This window comes from Chionomys nivalis, chromosome 2, assembly GCF_950005125.1.
Source record: "Chionomys nivalis chromosome 2, mChiNiv1.1, whole genome shotgun sequence".
NCBI classification, from domain to species: Eukaryota; Metazoa; Chordata; class Mammalia; order Rodentia; family Cricetidae; genus Chionomys; species Chionomys nivalis.
Window position 1 is genome coordinate 111,101,740 of NC_080087.1, and position 25,078 is coordinate 111,126,817.

The window sequence follows — 25,078 nt, forward strand, 5'->3', positions numbered from 1 at the left end:
ACAAATCCTAGGCCAGCCTAAACTACAAAGTTAAGTTTAGGCCAGTATGAAGTACTAAATGAGACTCTGTCTCAAAAACAGGAACAAAGCTGGGTGGTGGTGTATTCCTTTAATTCCAGCACTTGATAGGCAGAGGTAGGTAAATCTGAGTTCAAGGCCAGTATGGAATAAAAAAACACAACAAAAAAAACCCAGTCTACTTCATCATTTCATTTTCTACACTGTTCAAAAGAGAAACAGCAAAACACAAAAGGAATAATAGCTGATTTAATACAAAGACCTACAGTCTAAAATGCCAATAAACTAAACTAAGCTACATTTAAAAAAATGCTTCCTTGTAATGACAGCATATCATTTCACTAAATTTTGTGTGCCAGCAAAAAGAAATACATTTAGTCTGAATCTTTTTAATGGCATGATTAAAAAGCATACCCCTGTGGACAGCCCTAGTACAGAGACCATGTTCTAGTAGTAGGTAGAGGGTAGAAGGGTCACAACATTATACTGTACAGGAGACAATATATCAGCCATGAATGTAATCTTTTCACAGTGCCCTTCATTTAATTTTCTTTTTAATTATGTACACATGTGGGTATGTGAACATGGAGTGTGTGGAGCCGCTGGAGCCGTACAGTACCGAACTGGATTCTGAAAACACAACGGGAACAGAACTCAGGTTCTCTGCAAGAGCAATATTCACTCTCCAGTCATCTCTCCAGCCCCTCAGTGCCCTTCTAAAAGTACCTGCTGTGTGCTCTTCTCCATCTCTCATAATCAGATACACGCATTCTGCCAAATGAAAACACATTCAGTAAGCAGCGATGCGCCCAAACCTTGAAGAGAAGCTAATAAATATACTCCCAACAAGAAACTGTAAATAACAATGCAACTTTTCAGGTAAAAAGCAAACAAACACATAGGAAAACTCCATACTGGCGCTGTTGGCTCATGTCTGCAATTGCAGCATTTAGGAGGCTAAGTCGGAAAAACTCTCTGGAGTTTTTAAGTTAGCCTGGCCTCCACAGCAAGTTCCAGGACAGCCTGAGCCAGAGTAAGATTCTGTCTCAAAATGCCAATAAACAAATAAATAAATACACATAGTGTATCTCTTTACGTAAAGAAAATAGACATAGAAAAAGAACAAAAAGGAAATATGCAAAAATGCTGACAGCAACAAAATCTAAGAGGTAAGATTAAGAAGATAAACTTAAAAAAAAAAATCTAGTTGTTTTTGTAATCCTAGCACTTGGAAGCCCAAAACAGGAGGATGGCAAATTGGAGAAGAACCTGAGCTACACAGTGATAGACCCTGTTTCAAAAGATGGGGGCAGGGTGGGGGGAGAGGAGGGAAGTGGAGAAAGGAGAGATGGACTCCTACTTCCACATTTCAAAGAGCATATCTTAAAAAAACAAAACAGGGTCTCGCTGTGTATCTTATCTGGTCTGCAGTTCCTTAAGCAGACTGGGATGGCCGCAAGCTCACAGAGATTCAGCCTTTCTGAACTAAAGTGTACACCACCAGCATCAGCTAGATCAAGTCTTACTTTGGTAAAGAAAAATGTAAAACTGAAAAAAGTAGGTATTTCCTTGTTCATACAAGAGTTTACAAAATCAGTATTAAGTTCTAAGTCAATTCCACAAGTCATATACTGTAGGCTTCTAGCAGTTATTAATTACTTGCTGGGTTTTTTTTTTAACCTATGAAATAGTTTAAAAACTTTCACTTCTGGCTATCCAATACTTTCGTAACTAAAAACTAACAAAAAACTTACCCTTTCAGCAAAGGGTGTATGTCCAACTGTCTGTCCAGACAATTGCTAACAGTTTTTTTTTTCATTTTTTTTTTATAAATTTGCAGTTTAAATTTCAATTCCAACACGGAGACCCCGAAGTTCTGAAGCAATTTTAAAGAACTCACCAACACAAACTCCTTGTGTGCGAAGAGGCGGTAAATTTAGGGACCTCTTTCCATAACTTCTACCAAGCGCGTATCTATCTAGTGACACTTTTGGCAAAAGGTATTTTCCTTGGCTTGGACACAGATGTACTTAAACACCTCGGAAGCTGTCAAAAATCCATCTCAAACTGCCTAATACCTAAGGAACAATGTCAACGACTGTGGCCTTCTCTGCTCGCCTGTCTTTCATGAGAGCGCCTTTAATATGCCCTAGCATACATTTCCGGCTTCATGAGTCACTGAAAAATGAGTTCTAAGTTTCCCGTGGAAGGTCGCTCAAACAGCTCCTCCACGCCATTCAAAGATCTGACCCCCAACTGCCTCTTCAGACTACCCCACCTACCGCGGCCCTCGGTGATGGAATTAGCAACATTCCCATGCTCTTTGTACCTTTGTCCTCTGTGGCTTGGTTGCCCCTCCACGCCCTTCTCCGCAACCTCCTTCTCCTCCCAAATCCAATCGAGTCTCCTAGACCCGGTTTAGCACCGCCTCACCCAGGCAACCTCCCAGATTCGTGGGAAGGCGGAAACAAACGATCGACAGGTCAGGTCTTCCCCGAGCACCTTCCCAGCGATCGGTAGTTCTTAAACAGGACTTATCTATCCCCTCCTGCCTAGTGTCGCGGTTATTTGTGTACCCGGTCTTATCTCTCACATCACAACGTTAAAGCTCCCCAGGAGAGGCCACCTCCTGGCTGGGTTCACCTCGAAGTCGCTAAGGCACCGGCACGCAGTCGGCGCTTTGGGTTGCTCCAACCGAACCCGGCAACGCGCCGAGCGCACAATTCCTAGCCAGAAATCAGTTAAGCATTTTCCTGCAAGGGTCCCTACAAAGATAGTGCCTGCGTCCCACTAACAGGGAGGGTGTGTGGGACTCGGGGACTAGGTACTCCAAGTCCCCGGCGCGGCGGGAGTGACAGCTGGCCGGACCAGCTCTCTCCGGGTTAGTCGCAGCCCCGGCCGGCAGGCCCCGGGAACCTAGCACCGGCGAGGACAGGGGCGGTGCCCGGGGCTCCGGCTGACCCGGGCCGCTCCCGCCGCCGCCACCACCACCCGGGAAAATGGAGGCGGGCCGGGCGGAAGCCGGCGGGCGTCCGCGTAGCGAGCAGGGCCGGGCCGGAGGGTCACTCACGGGGCTGGGCCGGGCCAGGGAGCTCCCTCTCCGTGTCGTCGCCGTCCCCGTCCTCGGCCGCCGCCGCCTCGGGCTGCTCGCTCGGTCCCCGCGGCGCGGCTCGGGCGCTCCGGCCCTCCGTTGTCCTCCGCCCGCAGCTGCTCCCGGCGACGGGCTCCCGCGGCGGCGGCGGCTGCGCGGGCGGACGGTGGCCCAGGGGGTTCCCGCGGTGGCCGCCGCGCTGCTGCGCTTGGGCTGGCTGCGGCTGTGGCTTTGAGGATCGGCACCGCCTTCACCTCTGAGGTCGCCTCAGCCTTCGCGCGGCTACTGAAGCCTCAGAGTCTCTCAGGCCGCGCGGCTCCTGGCGCCCCGCGCCCAGCTCCGGCTCGAGCCCGGCTTTGACGTGCGCACTGCGCAGCCGCCGAAGGTGCGACGTCGGGCGGCGTCGCAACGCCCTCTGCAGCCTCGGGCGCCGCCGGGCGTCCTGGCGGACTCAAGACGCCTGAATCGCAGGACAGGGATGAGGTGGGGGCAGATGCCAAACTGGAGTCAACGTTTGGCCCTCAGTCCCTCTTGCGCGTCCGAGCCCTTTTTTTGAAGGAACACACGCCCGCTTCCTCAAGGCTTAAAACTTTATTCATGCTTGCGAAGAGCCTGCAATTTCATTTTAACATCTCCAGACAGGAAAAAAAAAAAAAGTATTCAAGCAGGATATGAATCCTACTTCCAGAGAGGAGTGTAGTGGTGCACGCTGGTAATTCCAGCACTTGGAAGTGAACTCAGGGGGATTAGGAGTTCAAGGTCATCCTATGCAACACAGGTCCAGGCCAGCCTGGGCTGTGTGAATCCCTGCCTCAATAAATAGATAGATGGATGGATGGATGGACGGATAGCTGGACAGATAAATAGATATATGAACAAAATAAATAGATAGATAAATGAATGAATGAATAAGTAAAAATATAAATGCAGTGATACAACAGCAACTGCCGTAAGTATACTCAGAGGAATAAAATTGTAAGGGTCTGATGACAAAGTCTGGTACCCAAATGCCACAAGTAAGCTTCTTTGCTTTAGATCTGTGATTTAGCCGGATATTTGAACAGCTACAGTGTGGGGGAGGGAGGGTGAACCTTAAGCAGTCTTTGTAAGTGCCTGTGAGAAAGTGCAAATAAACAAAGCAATGACGTGTACCAATGGATAGTGTAGGGCACTGGATGAGGAGGGAAGACGGTGTGGGTTACTATTTCCAGTGGCCCCCTAAAGAAAAGAAGGTGATGGGAGCCTCCCGTGAGGACTTCTGTACCCGAGAAAGGGAAGCTATCCGTAGGACTTGACCTTGTGGAGGGTTTTCTGAGCACTGTCGCTGTGGTATGAAGACCAGAGTGAAGGGCCTGAGGAATTCCACAAGGCCAGCAGTTAGAGGCTGTTGAGCCCTCTAGCAGAGCTGGTGGTGCTTCTCTTGGCTATTATGGGGTAGGTTCAAAGAGAGCGGAGACCTAGCCGAGAGAGACTAAGAGGGTGACACATGCCCATTGTTGTGACGTATCCGCCAGAGAATACCACTCAAACATGGGTTCAAGCCGGTAAAAAGTCTCTGTTCGGAGCCAGTGACTGCATTGGGTGTTCAGGACCCAAGTGCAGTCCCAAATCTTTCTCAGGATGGGCTTTTAAGCACAAAACTCAAATCTGGGCTGACACGCCTCAGTTCACAAGAACAGTTCGTCAGAAGCAGAGCTACAGAAGTCAAAAAGCAAGGTTAGTACAGTTACGGACTTTCCCAGAACTATAGACGTTGATGGATTAGGGTCTTTGTTCTCATTCTGGCATTTCAAGGCCTGAATAGTACTTCCTTCACGGTGTCAGTTGTGCTAGGGTCTGGGGACCTGATTGACTATAATGCCAGTTCTAGGTAAGCAGAGGCTGCAAATTTGAGGCCAACCTGTTCTACATAGTGAATCCCAGGGTTCAAGACCACATAGCAAGATCTTGTCTGAACTCCCTCCGTGTGTGTGTGTGTGTGTGTGTGTGTGTATGTGAAAGTCAGGTATAATAGGACACACCTGTGATCCTAGCACGTGAGGGTGATGGGGGAAAATGAAGAATCAAGGTTATCCTTGGCTTTGCAGGGTGGCCACGTCTCAAAAAAACCAAAAAAATCAGCATCTTAACACTTAAAATCCATTCAACCAATCATAGTTCATCCCAATCGCCCTTAAAGCTCCAAGGGAAAACTAGCCAGACTCTTCGAGTCCTCCAAGTTTGGGAAGGCAGCATGCAAGAACTGTCTCTATAACTGTGGAAGGGTGGAGAGCGGGTGTGGCCTCCGGCCCTTTGCAAAGTGAAATCCAAGGGAGAGTAAATGTTAGCTAATTCTGAACCTCACTTCACCAGACTTTGGCTCTCACACGGTTCTGGATTTGTTGTTGCTGGTGATAAGGCTTTTGTTGGTGGTGTTTGTTGAGACAAGGTCTTATCCACAGCCCTAGCTGATCTGAAATTTACTGTGTAGACTAGGCTGGCCTTGATCTGGTAGAAATTATGGCCTCTGCCTTCTGAGTGCTGGGATCACAAAGTATACCAACCTGCTGGACTCTCTTCGGTTTTGATTGTTTGTTTGATACAGGATTTTCCCAAAGTAGTCCTGGCTGCTCTAGAACTCACTCTGTAGAGCAGGCTGACCTTGAACCTGCCTGACTCTGCCTCCCAGGATTAAAGGCCCACGCCGCCACAACCACCTGGCTTGACTCTCTTTGTTTTAAGATGAGAGTTCTTTTTCATCTCTGTTATATCCATAAAAATATACCTAATTTCCCACAGTCTCAAAGAATGTATAGGATGGATAATTCCATGTACAGAGTGTAACGCCTTGGTTTGAGGGCTCAGATTAGCATTCCTTATTTACTCTTAACTTCGATAAACCTCCAACAGTTCAGAGTCATACCAGCAAAACAGTAGAAATTTCCAGAACAGGGATTGTTAACAAATTCTAATTTGAATCTGGCCACTTGAATTGACACTGAAAGATAATTTCCATATTCTGTTGGGGGTACCTACTACACTATTTCCCTGCACATGCTACCACTTTCTGGAAAGTTCTCCATTTTCGTCTTGAAACTTTCTCAGGAACCCTTGGTTTTCCTGTGCCAAGTCCGCCGCAGAGCACAGGGTCATAAGGCTGTGTTGTTGTTATTGTCTCCCTAGAGTCAGTGCTGGTCCTGTGTAAATCTTCCTTTACCCTATCTCTTTCTCTTCCTCTCTGAGGTTGGGCTGCAGGCTAGAGGTATTTCCCTGCCTTAATTAGACCATCTAGGAAAGGACTTCGGAGCCTGACTCACAGCTTCCCTCCCAACCCATCCAGTGCCTCCCTTCACCTGACTATGTCAGGGCAACTCATCTTATTGGGTACAGTCCCCCCTAGGCTGCCCCAATGACCTTCACTTCCACGCCACTTCTGCAGCCAGTGGGCCAGCCCCACCCTGACACTGCAGTTTCCAGAGTGGCTCTGCTCTTCAAGTTTGAACTCCACAGCACTCCTGTTTGCTTCTCTTCTCCTCCGCCCACCTGTCCACACCCTCAGACTCACCAAACCTGCTCCAAATCTCATTAGAATTTGTTTGTTTGACACTTGCTTCTGGAGAGTAAATGATAACCTCTGATGGTGGGAGTGAAGCATTGGCTGATACACAGTTCCACTTGGCGTCCAGCAGAGACACTTGCGCCAATTATAGGGGAGCAAGACACAGAGTCTATAAGAGATGTAGTAAGTTAAATGATGGGGTTAATGTTCAAGGGAAAGCGTGCAAGTAGTTCTAAAAGCATGGTAAGTTCGAGGACCTGCTGATGTACAAGTAGCTTAGAGTTGGGGATGGGGAAGATGGGATAGATAAAATGGGAAAGATACGCAGTTGAAAGCCATGTCTTTCTTGCTAAGGAAGCTGGACTTCAGTGTGGATATACTGGGAGGTGGATAGGTTACGCATTAAAACTTCATGCCATTGAGTGCCACATCCATATGTGGGTTTTTTTTTTTTTGAGGGTTTGTTGGTTTTGTTTGTTTGTTTTTGCCTCCAGTGCAGTATTTGGGGATGAAATCCAAGGCATTGTTCATGCTGGGCAAGCAGTGTGCCACTGAGATACATCCCCCAAACCGTGTTCAGATTTGTACTTTGGAATTCTAAACACCTCTCTAATCAGATATACACAGAGGTGGGCCAGATTACAAAGGATGAGACCAGTAGGAACCTACTCTCATTCAGACAAACAGTCATGAGGGTCTGAGCTGGGCTGGATATTTTTACAGGGTGGTAAGTAATGATTTGAGGAAGATAAGAAAGAGTGAAGACTCCAGGAAGAAAACTGGTTTTGGTTTGGAAAACTGTTTGGATAATAGGGCTATTTACTTAGAAGGCCATTGTCTGGGCGCAATTAGAAGCCAGGAGGAAAACCAGGAAAGCATTGTTTGACACTGGGGTGACTCAGGCCAAGACTAAAGCTGCTAGAAGGGGAAGAGCTAGGAGGTCTGAGGAGAACCTGCTGGGTGCAGCAACAGCTTCAGCGTAGAGTCAGAAGTGAAGAAAACCTAAGATATGACAGGGAGAAGAGAGACAGAAACAAGGAAGATCCATAGCACACTGGACATAGGTCGCGGAACATAGCTGGAGAGGACCATCTTGCTAAGAACTGTAGGCTAGACAGGGAGGCTCTGCATGGTGGGCTCACAGATTCTCTAAGGAAGGAGGGCATTGTAATAAGCAGAGAAGGAAGGAAAAGGATGAAGGCCCAACAAGAGGGTGGCTGTGTGAAACAAAGGGGAAGGTCCTGGGACCTGAGGCATCCAGATGTGCTTTGTTAGGGAAAAGAACGGTATTTTTGTCCTGATGTGAATGACTAGTTGTCCCAGAGTGAGGACTAGAAAAGTGTAGGACACAACATGAACGGATGTAGAAAGTTACAGAAGATTCTGGGAAAGGAAATGTTTGCCACTGTCAGTTCTGGTTTTGTATTATTCTTTTTTTTTATTGTTTTTATTGCGCTATACATTTTTCTCCGCTCGCCTCCCTTCCTTTCCTTTCTCCTTCTACCCTTTCCTGTTACCCCCACGCTCCTAATTTACTCAGGAGATCTTGTCTTTTTCTCTTTCCTATGTAGATCCATGTATGTCTCTCTCGGGGTCCTCTTTGTTGTCTAGGTTATCTGAGGTTGTGGATTGTAAGCTGGTTTTTCTTTGCTTTATTTCTAAAAGCCACTTATGAGTGGCTAAGGTTTAATACACTTTTTTTTGGTTGCTGTTTTGTTTTTCTTTTCTCTTTCTTTCTTTCTTTTTTTGTTTTGTTTTGTTTTTCGAGACAAGGTTTCTCTGTGTTACTTTGTTGCCTGCCCTGGAACTAGCTCTTGTAGACCAGGCTGGCCTCGAATTTACAGAGATCTGCCACCTCTGCCTCCCAAGTGCTGGGATTACAGGCATGTGCCACCACTGCCCAGCTAATACACTTATTTTTGAGACACAAAAGTTTTTATTTATTTTTATTTAGTATGCTTTTTATGATGCACAGGTGGAGGTCAGAGGACAGTATGTATTGGTCAGTTCTCTCCTTCCACCATAACAGTCCTGGTAGACTTCAGATCCTCAAGCTTGGTGGCTAGTGCCTTTGCCTGCTGAGCCCTCTCACTGGCTTTTTCTTTTCTTTTTCTTTTTCTTTTTCTTTTTCTTTCTTTTTTTTTTTTTGCAAGACTTTAAAAAAGCTTTAGGGGCTGGATAGATGGCTCAGCCATTAAGAGTACTTGCTGCTCTAGCAGTGTTAAGTCTTTTTTTTTTTTTTTTTTTTTTTTTTTGCTTTTTCGAGTCAGGGTTTCTCTGTGGTTTTGGAGGCTGTCCTGGAACTAGCTCTTGTAGACCAGGCTGATCTCGAACTCACAGAGATCCGCCTGCCTCTGCCTCCCAAGCGCTGGGATTAAAGGCGTGCGCCACCACCACCCGGCGCAGTGTTAAGTCTTAAACCGGGACAAATGGCTGAGTTGTCTATTTAACATGTCAAATGGGACCTGGCCTCCCAGTTCTCCTAGCATTCTTCAGTGGTCACTGTGACAGGGTAAAGACTGTTATAGGGCGTGGCTGGCCTACCCTCCCCCTTGCTCTGAACTCTCCAATCCAGGGACTTGGCTGCCCTTCCCTATATAATCCAACCATTTTGGTTACCAGGCCCTTTACTTCCCTGGCCTCTTGGTCTCTTGGTCTCCTGACTCTCCCTGCTCCTCACATGCCCTAGCTCAGGGTTATGATCACTCTGGAGTCTCCCAGATGTTTCTCCCTCTGGCTGTGCTCTCCCTCACATCTACAATAAACCTCCTCCACCACACCTAGGAGCAGTCCTGTCCTCCCTTTTTTAATTTCTTTTTTTCTCCCCATTCACAGAGGACCTGGGTTTAATTCCCAGCAACCACAACCATCAGAACTCCAGTTCCAAGGGATCCAATTGCCCTCTTCTGACTTCTGGCAGCACCAGGCATGCACATGGTCCACATACATACACGCAGGCAAAACATTCATACACATAAACTAAAAATGTAAAATGAGCTTTAGTCTCATATCTGCTGAGGCAAAATCAACATTTGGATGTCTCTGTTAAAATAAGAACGTCTGGTCCTCCCTAGACGTGGTCCTCCCTAGACTTGGTCCGCCAAAGATGTCCATGCCCTCAACTCTGGAATCTTCTCACTTTATACAGTAAAAAGAAACTTTGTAGCCGTTAAAGACTTGAGGTGCGGTTCTTAAGTCCACAGAAGAAATGTCCTGCTGCTTGCTACATATTGTCTCAGGGGAGCTGATCTTGGTCACCAGGTCTCCATTTGCTCTTATGTAGTCAGTGTGTGTTGTTTGAAGCCTGGAGGTACCTAGTGATTTGGAACATCAGCAACAGAAAATGAACAAATGTTTGTGAAAGACTATTTTTTTTTGTTTGTGCGGTTTGCCTAAAGGACAAAATTTCTGAGTTTTATCCGAATGATGTTTGTTGGTTTTCATTAACTTGGTGGTTTTCTTTGTTAGTTAAGGGAACAAAACCATCTCATAAAAAAACTAGGAGATTCTTCGACATGTTATCACTCAGATTTATTTAAAAATGTTGTATCCTGACTTGAAATAGTCAAGTATTGGTTTGAAGAAACTGGCGATCTTGCCTGGCTCAGGAGTCCATGTCCCCTGGTAGTTTCTGGTACTTTATATTCTTCAAATTGACTTTTTATTTTTGAGACAAGACTTCACTTTGTAGCTCTGATTGTCCTGGAACTCACTCTGTAGTCCAGGCTGGCTCCAAAATCACAGAGATCTGCCTGCCTCTGTCTCCCAAGCGTTGGGATTGAGGGTGTGCGCCACCACCACCCAGCTCCATATTGATCTTAAATGATATCTTTTACATCTAAAACTTTTTTTTTAACTTCTTTTGAGATTGTTTTTCTGGTGAAAAAGCTACAAAAGATTTGTTCTTTCACTGCCTAAAAAGAGAAGTGGCACAAGTTGGAGAGATGGCTCAGCAGTTAGGAACACTTTTGCTTTTGCAGGGGACTCACTTGGCTACAGAGGACCCACAAGGGGGTTCGCAGCCATCCTAACTCCAGGTCCAGGGGAAAGGATGCCCTCTTCTGACCTTCAAGGGCACCAGGCATGCACACGTGGTGCATAGAAATACATGTAGGCAAAAATACATAAAATAAATAAATCTGAAGAAACTTCTTCAAAGGAAAGAAGTGCTACAAAGAATTTGGTTTGGTTGATATATTGTTGTGGATAAGGGTGTACAGAAAGAGCTGTCAATTCTAGGCACCTAGCCTTCCCCAGCTAGCTATGTAGACTGTACAGTGAGGAGCTCTGAGAAAAAAAAGATACCTGAGGAATTATTTGCTCTCTGAGAAATTCCTGGGGCTTTGTTAAACATCTTCATTGCCCATGATATATTTCTAGTGATTTTTTTGTTTATTTTTATATTTGTTTTGAGATGGTCTCACTTTCTGTAGCCCAGGCTGCCTAGAAATCAATGTGTAGCCTGGAGTGGCCTCAAATTCACAGCAATTCTCCTGCCTCAGCCTCCTGACTGCTGAGAGTAGAGGCATGAGACATCACACTGAGCTCAGATAGGCTATTGATCCTGCTTCTCCTGGTATTAAAACCACAGCATGGTGCCATGATTGCAGTTTCCACCGTTTCTTAAGATAGTAACTTAATGCAATTGATTTTAACCTAGTGTTTATTAATACTGGGTCATTAATTTTCAATTGGGAGCTTACATCACCCACCTGTGGAGTTATATGGTAAGGGCCTATCTCAGATCTGTAGAATCTCTTTTCTTGATGTTCTTTATATATGCTTAATATATTTTCACAATATATTCGGTCTGATGACAGTACTTACTGGATGTTATAATTAAACACATTTTCCTCTGTGAAGATTGTGTTCCTTCATTTTTGTTGTTCTTCTTTGGAAATAGGGCTTTTCCCCCTATGTTTATTGGCCTTTTGTCTAAAACATTAAAAACAATTTTTTTTTTTTTTTGAGATAGGTTTCACTGTGAAACAGTTCTGGCTGTCCTGAAGCTCACTTTTTAGAACTGGCTGACCTCAAACTCACAGAGATCTGCCTGCCTCTGCCTCCAGAGTGCTGGGATTAAAGGCGTGTGCCACCACTGCCCAGCTTGTTTTTGAGACAGTAAGTGTCTCACTGTGTTGTCTTGGCTGACCTGGAACTCACTAACTAAACTGGGCTGGTCTTGAACTCATAAAGATCTTCCTGCCTCTGCCTCCTTAGTGCCAGGACTAAAGGTGTGCACTATGATGCCCTGAATGTGTGTGTGTGTGTGTGTGTGTGATTGTGCGTTGGGAGAGGGCAGGAGCATGTGCAGAGACAGGAAGATTAGGAATTTGACTTTATCTTCAACTACATAAAGAGCTTGAGGCCAGTGCGGACTACATGAAACTTAAAAACCCAAATTAGGAAGTCCAGTTTGAGATTGTTTATTGAGGTTGCCCAACAAATTAAACTTAAGACTGTATGATAAATTTCTGTGCTTCCTATTTTCTGGGAAACATAAGCAAAAACTAAGGATAATGGCCTTAGCTGTGATCAAGAAGAATCTTTCAGATGACCTGCATCAAAAGGAAAAAAGTATTTGAATGTATCCTACATTCTTCCCAGTCATGGGACACTGGTGCTGTTCATGCATTTCATGCATCTTGGAGTTTCCTGTTTCTCTTCACACACTGCAGGTAGCTGATGATGGACTGTCTTGTCTGATGAGATTTCATTGATTCTTTCCTCCACTCCTCCAGGAAAAACCTGTTTTTTTCTCCTTTGAAATTGGACTGTATCCTGTTTCCTAGCCCAAATTGTCCATCTGTACCAAATTTTCCATTTCTCCAGTTTTCTTTCACATTTCACTAGCATCCCCTAACTCAATATTTTACTTTCCCTCCCCCTAGCCTAGACTGGCGTCATCAGGAATTAAAACCCAGACCCCTAGCAGGTGTTTAGGTTGCCTTGCAGCTGGCCCATCTCCCAGAACCTATGGAGGTTGTGCAAATGGAAACTCTGATCCGGCGTTAACCTTAACAGATGAACCGCCTCAGCAGACCATGAATGGCAGGCAAGAAGTCTCCCTGGACAAGTCACTGTCTGTACCTCTAAGGAGTCCAGCCAAAATCTCAGGTCATGTATGCCCTCACATGAGAGAAGCATGATTAGGGACATTGCCTAGGACATCACGTCTCAGCTTCAGGGAACTCAAGGAATGCTATTGGGATTTTTTTTTCTTCTGTTGATTCTTTAATTACTGCTAATTCTCTACTAGCGCTACTAATTCTCAGGGCCCAACGACTGGATTTTTTTTTTATTGTAAAGTGCCTCTTTTGAAATTATTTTAGGGCTGGAGAGATGGCTCAGCGGTTAAGAGCATTGCCTGCTCTTCCAAAGGTCCTGAGTTTAATTCCCAGCAACCACATGGTGGCTCACAACCATCTGTAATGAGGTCTGGTGCCCTCTTCTGGCCTGCAGCATACACACAGGCAGAATATTGTATACATAATAAATAAATAAATAAGATTTTAAATTATTTTATTTATCATTATAATTGTGAGTGTGTATGTCCATCTGTCTATCTGTCTGTGTTTATATGCCACAGTGCATGTCAGAAGGTTAGAGGACAACTTTCGGGCATCAGGTCTCTTTTTCTTCTGTGGGTCTCAGGAATCGAACCTAGGCAGTCAGGCTTGCACAGCAAGTACTTTTATGCTCACAGCCATCTCACCAGCTTGATAACACTCTTTGTGTTATCATGTATCTATCCCAGGCATCCCTCTTTTTTTTTTTTTTTTTTTTTTTTTTTTTTTTTTTTTTTTTTTTTTTTTTTTTGGTTTTTCGAGACAGGGTTTCTCTGTAGCTTTGGTGCCCGTCCCGGAACTAGCTCTTGTAGACCAGGCTGGCCTCGAACTCACAGAGATCCGCCTGCCTCTGCCTCCCGAGTGCTGGGATTAAAGGCGTGCGCCACCACCGCCCAGCAGGCATCCCTCTTTAATTTTTTTCATTATGTGTTTATTTTGAGTCTGTGTCTAACCCACGCTGCTGTTAAACTCATAATGATCCTCCTGCCTCAGTGTCCTAAGTACTGTGATTATACAAAGAATCCTCATTCCCAGACAGGAATCCATCTCTAAAGCCTTAAAACAACTCACTTCTCAATAGGTGGTTCGACTGGTCTTAAAGGAGACACACAACAGAGAGGTCACTGGGTATGATGGTGCATTCTTGCAATTTCAGCGCTTGGGAAGATGAGGCAGGAAGATTGTAAGCTCCAAAGGCTGGGGTTATAGTTTAAAGATAGAGTACTTTCTGAGCATGTATGCAATCCTGAATTCAGTCCTCAGAACTGAAATCAGACAAATACACGGACTCACAGAGAGGCTGTTTCTCAGGCCTGCTCAGCCCTGGAACACATGCAGGAGGTTTATGTTCATTGGAGATGTTCACTGGTGGAAAACACTCACCTTGAACAGAGGTAGTGCATGTCAGTGTTTCACTTTATACGAGTCTCATGCAACTTCAGCAGTCGTGGTTAAGAAATGACTCTGCTCTTGTACATTTCAGAAACGATGAACTATCTGACTACAAAGGGCCATATAGGACTCATAGTTCTAGTCGGAAATCCCATTTCCGACCTTCTTCTTGACTCCTGTAGCCTGGGGGACGAAGCCTTTCTACGAGTGACCTCTACAAACCCTGGGCTCTCTTTGAGCTACTCCTCAATAAAGAAAGCCCGACTAAAATAACCTCCTTAATTGTCAGTACAGTACCATTGAGGACTGCTTCTAAGGGGAGCCAATATGACCTCCCGACTGTCTTGCTGGAGTGACAACCATCTGTGCCCTGACGCTCTTTTTCAGTCATCCTGTGATTTAACCCTGAGGACTACAGTCCCTTTGTCATCCCCAGGGTCAAACAGGCTAGAGAAGGAAGGGACTGGCGCTATGGAGATGGCTCCGCCAGCAAGGTGCTGGCTGTTCAAGCATGAGGAGCTGGCTCCTCGACATCCACATAAAAAGCTGAGCACGTTGGTGCCTACCTGTAATCACAGTACCAGGGAGGCAGAGACAGAAGGATCCCTGGAGCTTGCTGGCCAAGCCAGTCTAGCCAAACGGATGAGGTCCAAGTTCAGTGAGAGACCCTGTAACAAAAAAAAGTGGAAAGGTTCTGGGGATGCAGCTCAGTGGTTAGACTGCTTGCTTAGCATGTAGGAAACACTGGGCTTGAGAGCTAAAATGATACACAACTTTGTGTATTGGTGCACATCTATAATTTAAACACGTGGGAGGTAGAGGCAGGGGAGTCAACAGCTCAAGGTTACCCTTGACTATGTAGAGAATTTGGGTCTGGTTGTAGCTACAAGAGACCCTGTCTGTGTCTCCGTGTTCTATTGCTGTGAAGAGATGCCAAGCCCATGGCAACTCTTATAAAGAAGAGCATCTAATTGGGGGTTGACTTATAGTTCAGAGGTTTAGTTCGTTATCCTCACGGTGCCACATGGTGGCACGAAGGCCGGCTTGGTGCTGGAGAAGGAACTGAGAGTTTTACATCCAGCACTTGGGGGTGCAGGTAGCAGAGACAGTGACATTGGTCCTGACTTGAGCTTCTGAAACCTCAAAGGCACCCCCAAGACACACACACACACACACACACACACACACTTCCTCCAACAAGGCCACACCTCCTTCAACAAGGCCACACCTCCTGATAGTGCCACTCCCCGTGAGCCTATGGAAGCTATTTTTATTCAAACCACCACACTTTGCCAAAACAAAAGTTAGAGGAAGACTATGTTGATGTCTGGCCTAACACAGTTATGCACATATGTGACTGCACATCTCATACATGTCCATACAAGTGAATCTATATGTACACAAACACAGAGAGAGAGAGAGAGAGAGAGAGAGAGAGAGAGAGAGAGAGAGAGAGAGACTTGGGCTGCAAGGGGGGAGTGGGCAGGGCTTCTCTCTCTCTTTTTTTTTTAAATATTTATTTATTTATTATGTATACAATATTCTTTCTGTGTGTACGCCTGAAGGCCAGAAGAGGGCACCAGGCCTCATTACAGATGGTTGTGAGCTACCATGTGGTTGCTGGGAATTGAACTCAGGACCTTTGGAAGAACAGGCAATGCTCTTAACTGCTGAGCCATCTCTCCAGCCCCAGGGCTTGTCTCTTAAAGGGACAGGATAGACCATTACAGCTAGGACTGTTATACAGAGAAACCCTGTCTTGAAAAAAATAAAGGGGGTGGGGGGGGGGAGGAGAGACAGAGAGAGACTGTATCTCTATAGTCTGTTGGGGGCTGACCTGAAATGGTGTTAAACATGTAGCTGTTCTATTAGAAGGAGGAAGTAATATCCAGACCTCTGAAGTCTGGCCTGGGCAGGCACTGGGCAGAAGGCAGGCTGGGGCAGAACTGCCCAGGAGTGGGGGGGTCACTCAGGTGGCTTAGGGACCATCATGAAGAACAAGGGTGGGCCTTGAGTAGGCCCTAAATTCCTGGAGTGGGGGCATAACGGGCCAAATGTACAACTTCAACCTGACTCCACCTCCCTGCTTTTCTTGGCAGGGCAGTGAGAGTTGGCAAAGAAGGCCCCATGGGACGGAGTGTGTGCAGTCAGAAATGTTTGCAGGCAGCGAGTGACGGGAGACAGCATCTGCAGCTATACTGGGATCCGTCTCCTCTTGGTCAAATAAGAGTGTTTGGAGCTGGTTCCCAGGGACCAGATGATCAGCAGGGAACCCTCGAGAATGCTCAGCACCCTTAGATAGCCTGTGTGGTGTGTTCTCAGGCCTAGCTCGGTGCTGGTAGCAATGCTTTCATGGCGACTGAGAATCTGAATTCACTGTGGAAAGTGTTTTCTGGACCATAAAAGAATGACAAAGCAGGAAGACTGGACAGGAGGGTAGGGGAATGGGTCACGCTGATTGTGTGTCATGTTGCCAGGGGTGATATTGAAAATATTTTTTCAAAAGTTACTAACTAGGGCGATGCAGACAACTGCTGAGCAGAGGGTTCTGGCTGAAAAGGAGCAGCTTCTGGCAAGGGTGGACGATCTTAGGAACCCGGGCCACTTATTATTGTAGCAAAACAGAGATATAAAGAGGCAGATTAGTACACAGTAAACCATGGAATATGATTCTAGAATTGGGGTGCTAAGCAAGGCCACTGCAGAGTTGATGACTTAGACACCCCATTGATGGATAGGAATAAGATGGCTGGAAATGAGCCTGTGCCACAGGAGGGGTCCCACAGTGTCTCTAAGTGCTTGGCTCGAGTGTGCATGGAAGGGTTTCTTCACTGACCAACAGGCCCTCACCTGAGCTATCCATTCTCAGAAGCTCAATTTCATTAATAAACTGAACTGTGTGTGCTGATGTTACAAACTGAAAGTTTTTACCAGTGAGTGACAGTCTTTTACTGTGATGGGTCTAATTAGGGTAACAAGACGAGTTCTGGACTCTGGGGAGAAAAATGAGGGTTCTGACTTGTTGCTTTTATTTATTTATTTATTTACTTACTTACTTAAAGTGCATTGGTGTTTCGCCTATATGTATGTCTGTGTGAGGGTGTTCAGGGTCCCCTGGAACAAGAATTACCAATAGTTGCAAGCTGCCATGTAGGTGCTGGGAATTGAACCCGTGTCCTCTGGAAGCACAGTCATTGCGCGTAACCACTGAGCCATCTCTCCAACCCCCTGTTGTTGTTCTTGGTCTGGAACTCACTATGTAGATCAAGTTGGCTTTCGAACTCATAGAGATTCTCCTACGTCTGCCACCCGAGTGCTGGGATCTAGGAATCTACATGGGGTTTGATGAACGGACCCTAGTTTCCCTTCCAAACAGCCTTCTCTTATCTTGGGGTGCCCCTTCTCTGATTCCAGGCAGTTAAGATTTAGATGAACTTTTCTGTTTTCTTTCTTTACAAAGACACCCATACCTGCTGGGTATGTTCACACACTAGCTAATTCCTCTAGTAAGTCCCCCTCCTCCCCAATTGCCGTGGATAGAAGATCTCAACTTCAAAAGATGGATATGACTGTTTAGCAAGCCTGGTATAATCAGGACAGAGCACACCTACCTCAGATGATGTAAGAAGTCACAAGACGCTTCCTATCCATAAGAAAGGGTGCGACCAAGAGCTTCTGCTCAGATGACACCAGCAGCAGTGAGATGTCCATCAGGAGATGCGTGTGGCAGTCAAGGAGATTTGTGGGCTCCCTCTTGGTGGCAGGGAGGCACCTCAGAGCAGGGACTCAACAGTGCTATCTGTTGGTCCATACTAGTGGGACACAGGGTTCTGAAATCTCCCCAACACCATCGATTGTGACAAAGATCACAGCTCCACAGACAGCTGGATCTTCTCTGCTCTGGGTCTCGGGGATGAACTTTGATTACTGGTAAGCAGAACAATATATCATAGTGCTCTTAGATATTGGCCCATTCGGATAGTTTGCCCATTGTTACGGCTTTGATCTTAAATGTCCCTCAAAGGCCTAGTCATCAGCCTGTGGCAGTATTAAAAGGTGGTAGGACCTTTAAAAAGGGGACCTAGTGGAAGAAAATTAGGTCATTGAGATCAGGACCCCCCCAAAAAAGCTTTCCTCTTTTTACATTGATTATTCTCAAATATTTTGTCACAGCAGTGGAAAGCTAACACACCCATTTAGGTGGCACAGTGGTTGGTCTTGATTGTCAACTGGAAGGAATTTAGAATCACCGGAACACACATCCCTGGGCATGTCTGAAGGGGTACTGCCAAGGAGGATTGTCTGAAGGGGAGATCAGCTCGCAAAGTAGGAAGCACCTTCTAGTGAGTGGCTCTGCTACATAGAGACCCGAGGAAAAAGCAGCCCGCATTCGCCAGTCTTTACGGCTTTCTGGAGCGCATGCGCTTATCCCTCCTGCTGCTGTTACTCTCTTTGGCTGGCGTCAGAGCCGGCTTCTCCAGCCTTCCTATGTAAATTCATTGCCAGCTACTCTTCAGGGAGCCTCAGGCAGGGTGCGGGTTGCTGAGGCATCCAGCCTTATAGACTGAGAAGCTACTGGGTTCTCTGTCCCTCCAGGGCGCAGTTACTGTTGCCCTCCTAGTCCCTATTGTGTAAGCTGATCTCAGAAATCATCTTTTAAGTTGGGCACCATGGTGCATGCTTGTAATTTTAGTGTTGGGAAGCAGAAACAGGAGGATGCTAGGGTTTTCCTGACTGTCCAATTTAACACAATCAGTGAGCTACATCTGGTGAGATACCCTGTCTCAAAAAATTAGGATAGAGAGGGATAGAGGAAGACACCCACCATCAACCTCTGCCCTCTGTTCATGTACACTGCAGACACATACACAGATACAGACAGACAGACACACACACACACACACATACACTTTTATAGTATACTTATGAGGGATGTCCTTCTTAGGAGACAAAAGGAGGTGAGCTAGGTGAGCTGCTTATTACTCATCCTCTCTGAAAAGCAGAGTTCTACTTCAACCTTTGAATCTTGAGTTCTTTAGCGGGACAGAGATTTAGATGATTTCTCTTAGTAGCTTTGAAAGAGTCGGTGCCTGAGGGAACAGAATTTCCTCGGGCTGCGGCTCTTGCTGCCTAGCTGCTGCTGGGAGCCACAGACTAGCAGTTGCTGACGAGGCCAGTCAGAGCTTAAAAGGCAGCAACAGTTAAAAAAATAAAAGAGCAATCAACGTCATATAATGGTATATCATAATTCTATTAGTTCTGTTCCCGTAAAGAGCCCTGGTGGTACAAGCAGTTTGCCCCTTTGGTGAGGGCGTGTCCTGGTGGAGCGCATACAGATGAACGAACGTGCATGACAGGGAGCATGGTGTATGAGAGAGGTCCAGCAAGATGAGGCCCACAGCACGTAGATAGAAAGTTCGCCAGCCTGTGCCAAACAGTGTTTGCTGGGCTAGTCAGGAAAGGAAAGGGAGGTGAAACTCCATGAGTCTGTATCTTCCACTCAGTTTATTCCCCACTGAGGAAAAAAAAATCATGAGAGATATTGAATCAAGTCTTCCAGGTCGAATAAGCCCCAGTGCAGGCACACCTGGTGACCAGTGGCCTCTGTCAGCATGTACGGTGGCTCCCCTTCTAGAAGGAGGCAGCCCAGGGATCAGGCCCCTGCAGGGAACGGGATGGAGATGTCATGCCATGACGCTGGAGCGGCAGCTGCGGCTTGGAGTCCAGCCATCTCATGATTAAGCTACAGTGGAAGAAAGCCCAGGGAAGCTGCCAGCCACCGTGATTTAGCCCTGCTGCTTCCAGAAAAGATAGTTCAGACCTACCTGGAGGTGCAGGCAGGCTCTCTCTCGTCCAGACATGGTCTGGGCAGACAGCATGCAATGACTCATGCCTGGACTGGTGCAGTGAGGATGAGGTGGATGGACATGGTATTAGCCTCTTCTTGCCAGCAGGGCATAAGAAGGAAGAACAATGTATCTAGCTATTTTCGGCTCGATGCAGAAGATGTTATTTGTATTGTCACAGTGTCTGAGGGGACAGTGTGCTACAGAATGCAAGGTACGTAATAAAGTATGCCAGAGATGGCTCAGAACAAATCCTTGAAAATGAAGTTTGATTTCACTCAGGTTGGGGAATCACGTGTTCGGTCAGTGTCAGCCTAAGTTCTGCGAAGCCTAGAGCCTCCAGCCGTACCCCATCCTGCCTTGACTGCATGTTTTATACCATCCGTGGGATCATTTACAATAAATCCCCAGTCATTTCTGAAGCCAGCCTAGAGACAGAGTGACTATTCAATAAACGAGCTGCAGATTAAAAGAGGTAAAAATCACTTCGGTGAGGTATAAAGTACTAACAATATAACGTCTTCATTAAAGTTATAGCCTGCTTTTATATCTGAGTTGGTCACTGGTGTGCATTGGCCCAGGCTTATTTTATGATGATTACGCCACAAATCACCCCAGAGTGCAAAGCTAGATTATGAATAGCCGAAACACTTAAAAACGAAGCCCATAAAATCCCAAAGAATTCACCAGTAAGCATTGTGTGCCCTGGTTAAAATTACCAAGCAAATTAACCCTAATAGCGTGGAATGTTTCCAATTAATATTACGCTAAAAGAGCTTAGTTTTGAACTCAGCATTTCAAATTAAGTCCCATTACCAATTGCTTCAACAAAATTCTTCGCGACAGGAATCTTGATTGAATTAAAGGACAAATTACATCATAGATATTTCTAAACCTATGAGCATTTGCAAAGCTTTCATTTGTTTTGTTCTTTGAAATGGGGTCTCTTGTAGCTCAAGCTGGTCTTGAACTTGGTTTGTAGCTAAGGATGACTTTGAATTCCTAATCCTCCTGCCTCCACCTCCCAAATGCTATGATTACTTTCATTTACCAAGTTATTTTATGATAAAAACATCAGTTCTGCATTTTTGTACTATCTGGGTTTTCTGACTGTAAGACTTTCATTTAGGTTTGAATGCTTAGCAGAATTAGGCACACTAATTCACAGAATCATATGTGGAACAGTATACAAAACCAAGGCATTTCGCATTTGATTTATCCTGTCATAAAGGTAACATGTTGTGGAATACTCCTTTACACTGTGAAGATGTGTCACTATGATTGGTTTAATAAAGAGCCGAGTGGTCAATAGTTAGGCAGGAAGGAGTTAGACTGGACTTCTGGGGACAGAGGGATCGTGGGGAAGAAGAAAGAAGGAGTTGCCAGCTGGACATGCAGGAGGAGAGGTAAAAGCCATGAGCCATGTGACAGCACACAGATGAATAGAAATGGGTTAATTTAAGTTAAAAGAGCTAGTTAGAAACTAGCCTAAGCTAAGGTTAAGCTTTAAAAATTAGTAATAAATTTCTGTGTCATGATTTGAGGGATGGTGGTCCAAAAAAGCCTGCAACACACATAATTGAAAATTCTATCTAAAACTAATTCATTGATGTTTCCCTTCCCGGAAAAAAAGGACTTGTAATAGTGGTTGGTGGGGGGATCTTAAGCTCCAGGATGAAGCCAGGCTTTCCTTTCAGGTAGCCTAACTCTATCTATCCATCCATCCATCCATCCATTCATTATCTGTCTATCTATCTATCTATCTATCTATCTATCTATCTATCTATCTATCCATCCATTCATTATCTGTCTATCTATCTATCTATCTATCTATCTATCTATCTATCTATCTATCCATCCATTCATTATCTGTCTATCTATCTATCTATCTATCTATCTATCTATCTATCTATCTATCTATCTATCATCTATCTATCATTTATCTATCATATATCTTTCTATCTATCATCTATATGCTTTGAAAAAAATTTCTTGTACAATATATTTTGATCATGTTTCCCACCCAGTTCCTCCCAGATCCTCTCCACCCTACCCATCCAACTTTGTTCTTTTTGTCTATCTCTTTAAAACAAAAGCAAAATAACAGCAGTAAGACAGGAAATGCACTCACACACATGCTCACACACATACACCACAGAAATTAAAGTAAACCAAAGATTAATAAGACAAAAAGTCTACAAAAATACCACCAAGGTTGAGACAGTCTAATTTTCTTTTATGTTTTGATTGTTTGTTTGTTTGAGACTGGGTCTCTGTGCATAGCCCTGATTGTCCTAGAACTTACTATGTAGAACGTGCTGGCATCAGACTCACAAAGATCTGCCTGCCTCTGTCTGTGGCTACTGGGATTAAAGGAGTGTGCCACCATGCTTGACTTTATAGTCAAAATCTTTGTTTTGTTTTGTTTCTTTCAAGACAGGGTTTCTCTGTAGCTTTGGAGTTTGTCCTGGAACTTTCTCTGTAGACCAGGTTGGTCTCTAATTCACAGAGACCCACCTGCCTCTGCCTCTCGAGTATTGGGATTAAAGGTATGCACCACCACCGCCCAGCTGTAGTCTAAATCTTAACAATAGTATCTCTTTTCTCTTTTAGTTTTGCGCTAATCAATATCTTCCAGGTTTCCCAATTAAAACCTAAAGAAAGGGACTTTGACAGTTGGCTTCCAATTCTACAATAATGAGAATTTATGATTTAACAATTCTTTCTTATCTCCAACCCTCTGGGCTAAGGATACTTCTTCTAGATGTTCTATTTCGCTTTTGGCAGAGGCATCCATGAACCTCCTTCAGGCTCACCTGCACTTCCCCAGGCTTGGAACTAGCATCTTTGACATATCCTTGCCAATCAAAGTTCCAACAAGGCGATAGATGAATATTAACCTTTAGTGTTTTCTTCTGTTTCTCCCTGTGTGTCTTCTAGGAGTCTCTATCTCACCAAGTCCTCACTCCCTGTTTTTCTGTCTCTGGGCTTGTGTCTTGTAGCCTATTTTCCAACTCTGCCTTCCCAGCAAGCACACTTGGCTGACATGATACTTGGTGACATGATGCATCTCTCCTGTCTAGCCAGTTGTAGCATAGTTTTCTGTTTACAACCAGAAGTTTTCTAACTGGTCCATTTAACATGTGTGCTTGAACCAAACAGAGCTGGTCATTATTATAATATGATTTGGGTTCTCTTCCTCCATGTTGGCATCCTGTCCTTCTCTGTCCTCAGCTTTAAAAAAAAAAAAAACCAAAAGCTTCATCGGAATAAATGAATGTTGGTCAGGTTGTATTCAGTCTGTAGGTCTCAGGCAAGAGGTTCAGAAGCCTGGACAAAGTTCTCTGGGCTGGTAGAAGGGCTCATGGTGCATCCCAAATAGAGTTTGGGGACCTTCTGCAGCATCAACTAGTGCTTTCTAAGAGTTCAGGTTCCCAGAATCTTTTTGTCAGAACCCCTGAGATCCAGGCCCAATGTGTTTTCCTAAGAACCCTGGGAGACTCAAGTGAATACTCAAAGCCAGGACCTCTTGGGGAAGACCAAGTTCACCTGCCTCTGACTCACTCTAGCCTCTGGGGCCTGGACTGAAAGCTATGTCCTGGTTTTTCAACTCCCCAGTTACCATGCTACTGTTATTGTCTGCTTTTTGAGATCTAAGTGGGATACATAATGTGCCACTTTACAAAGTACCAAATAATTCATGTATGTGATTTGTTAGTGCTACTTATTTTGGCACATTTAGTTTTTTTTTTTAAGTTACATACTGGCCGGGAACTTACTAGGTAGCAAGATGGCCTGGAACTCAGGACAACTCTTCTCTATCAGACTCTTAAGTTTTCAAGTACTGATGTTATAGGTGTGAGTTACGTGTGCACACACACTCTCTCTTTCTTTCTTCCTCCGTCAGTCTGTCTATCTGTCTATTGTAGAGAATGAACCCAGGGCCTTGGACATGCTCAGCAAGCACTCTATCATAAATCTACATCTTCAATCCCATTTACATCTGTCTTAGTTAGGGTTGCTATTGCTGCCATGCAATACCGTGACCGTGACCAAGACCAACTCCTTGATCTTAGGAAACATTTTTCTCAATTGAGCGCCCCCCCCCGCCCCCCCAGGCCACCTTCAGACAACTCTAGCTTGTGCCAAGTTGACATAAAACTATCCAGGACAATCTCCAACCCCGGTTTTGTCTGGGTGAACAAATCTGAGAGCCCTTAAGTGCCTAGGACAGAGCAGGTGAGAAACAACTGTTTCTCGAGTACCTTAAACCCTCACTGCGCATTCCCCACACTTAGATCAATTCTACACACATATTAGGTAGCTGTATTTTTTTTTTTAAATCTTTGTCGAACAGATACACACTGGGCAAGAATGCCTAGTTATAATCCTCCCAACACTGTACCAAAGCTGGTACTGTGCTTGCTCCCAAGAATGCCTAGTTATAATCCTCCCAACACCGTGTACCAAAGCTGGTACTGTGCTTGCTCCCAAGAATGCCTAGTTATAATCCTCCCAACACTGTACCAAAGCTGGTACTGTGCTTGCTGCACTGGACTGAGAGCTCTCTCTTTTGCAATTTGGGCTCCAAGTCAATTGGGGGTTGTATCTATATAAGGAATGGTGTCTTAAGGTCTTTGTTCAGAGCGGGGAGTATTTTATATTCCCTCAGATCTTCTTGTCACAGCATAAGGAATCCAGACTATGATAAGTTATGAAAGGCTGGCCGCCATCTCTTTTGCATGCCCTCATGGCTCTTTTTATTCATTTGCTATGAAGTGAAAGGTAATTCACATAATAGGGAACAGAGACCTCTGAGCAAGCAGCTCTGCCTGTTAGCCTGGGAGTGAGCCTGGGAGCCTGGAAGTGGTCCCTTCCCAGCTGAGCCTTTAGGTGAGACTCTGGCCCCAGCTGGTACCTTGAATTCAGTCACGTGAGATACCCTGGAGCCCAGGACCTTAGACTGTGACAGATCTGTCTCAGAAATCAAGGTGGACAGCATCTATGAGAGAATGACACCTGAAGTCCTTAACACACACACACACACACACACACACACACACACACACACACACACACACACTGTTGTAAAACGACACAAGAGAGGGAAGAGAAAAAGAGGAAT

At 45.3% G+C, this 25,078-nt stretch overlaps 1 protein-coding gene across 1 annotated transcript in view; it reads right to left on the reverse strand.

The window, feature by feature from the left end:
* Cab39 (calcium binding protein 39) overlaps nt 1-3,465 on the reverse strand; it is an 80,015-nt gene extending 76,550 nt beyond the window's left edge. Inside the window, exon 1 of the mRNA XM_057761892.1 lies at nt 3,089-3,465. The gene's annotated coding sequence lies outside the window, so the exon portion shown is untranslated. The remainder of the gene's footprint in view (nt 1-3,088) is intronic.
* Nucleotides 3,466-25,078: the final 21,613 nt, after the last annotated feature.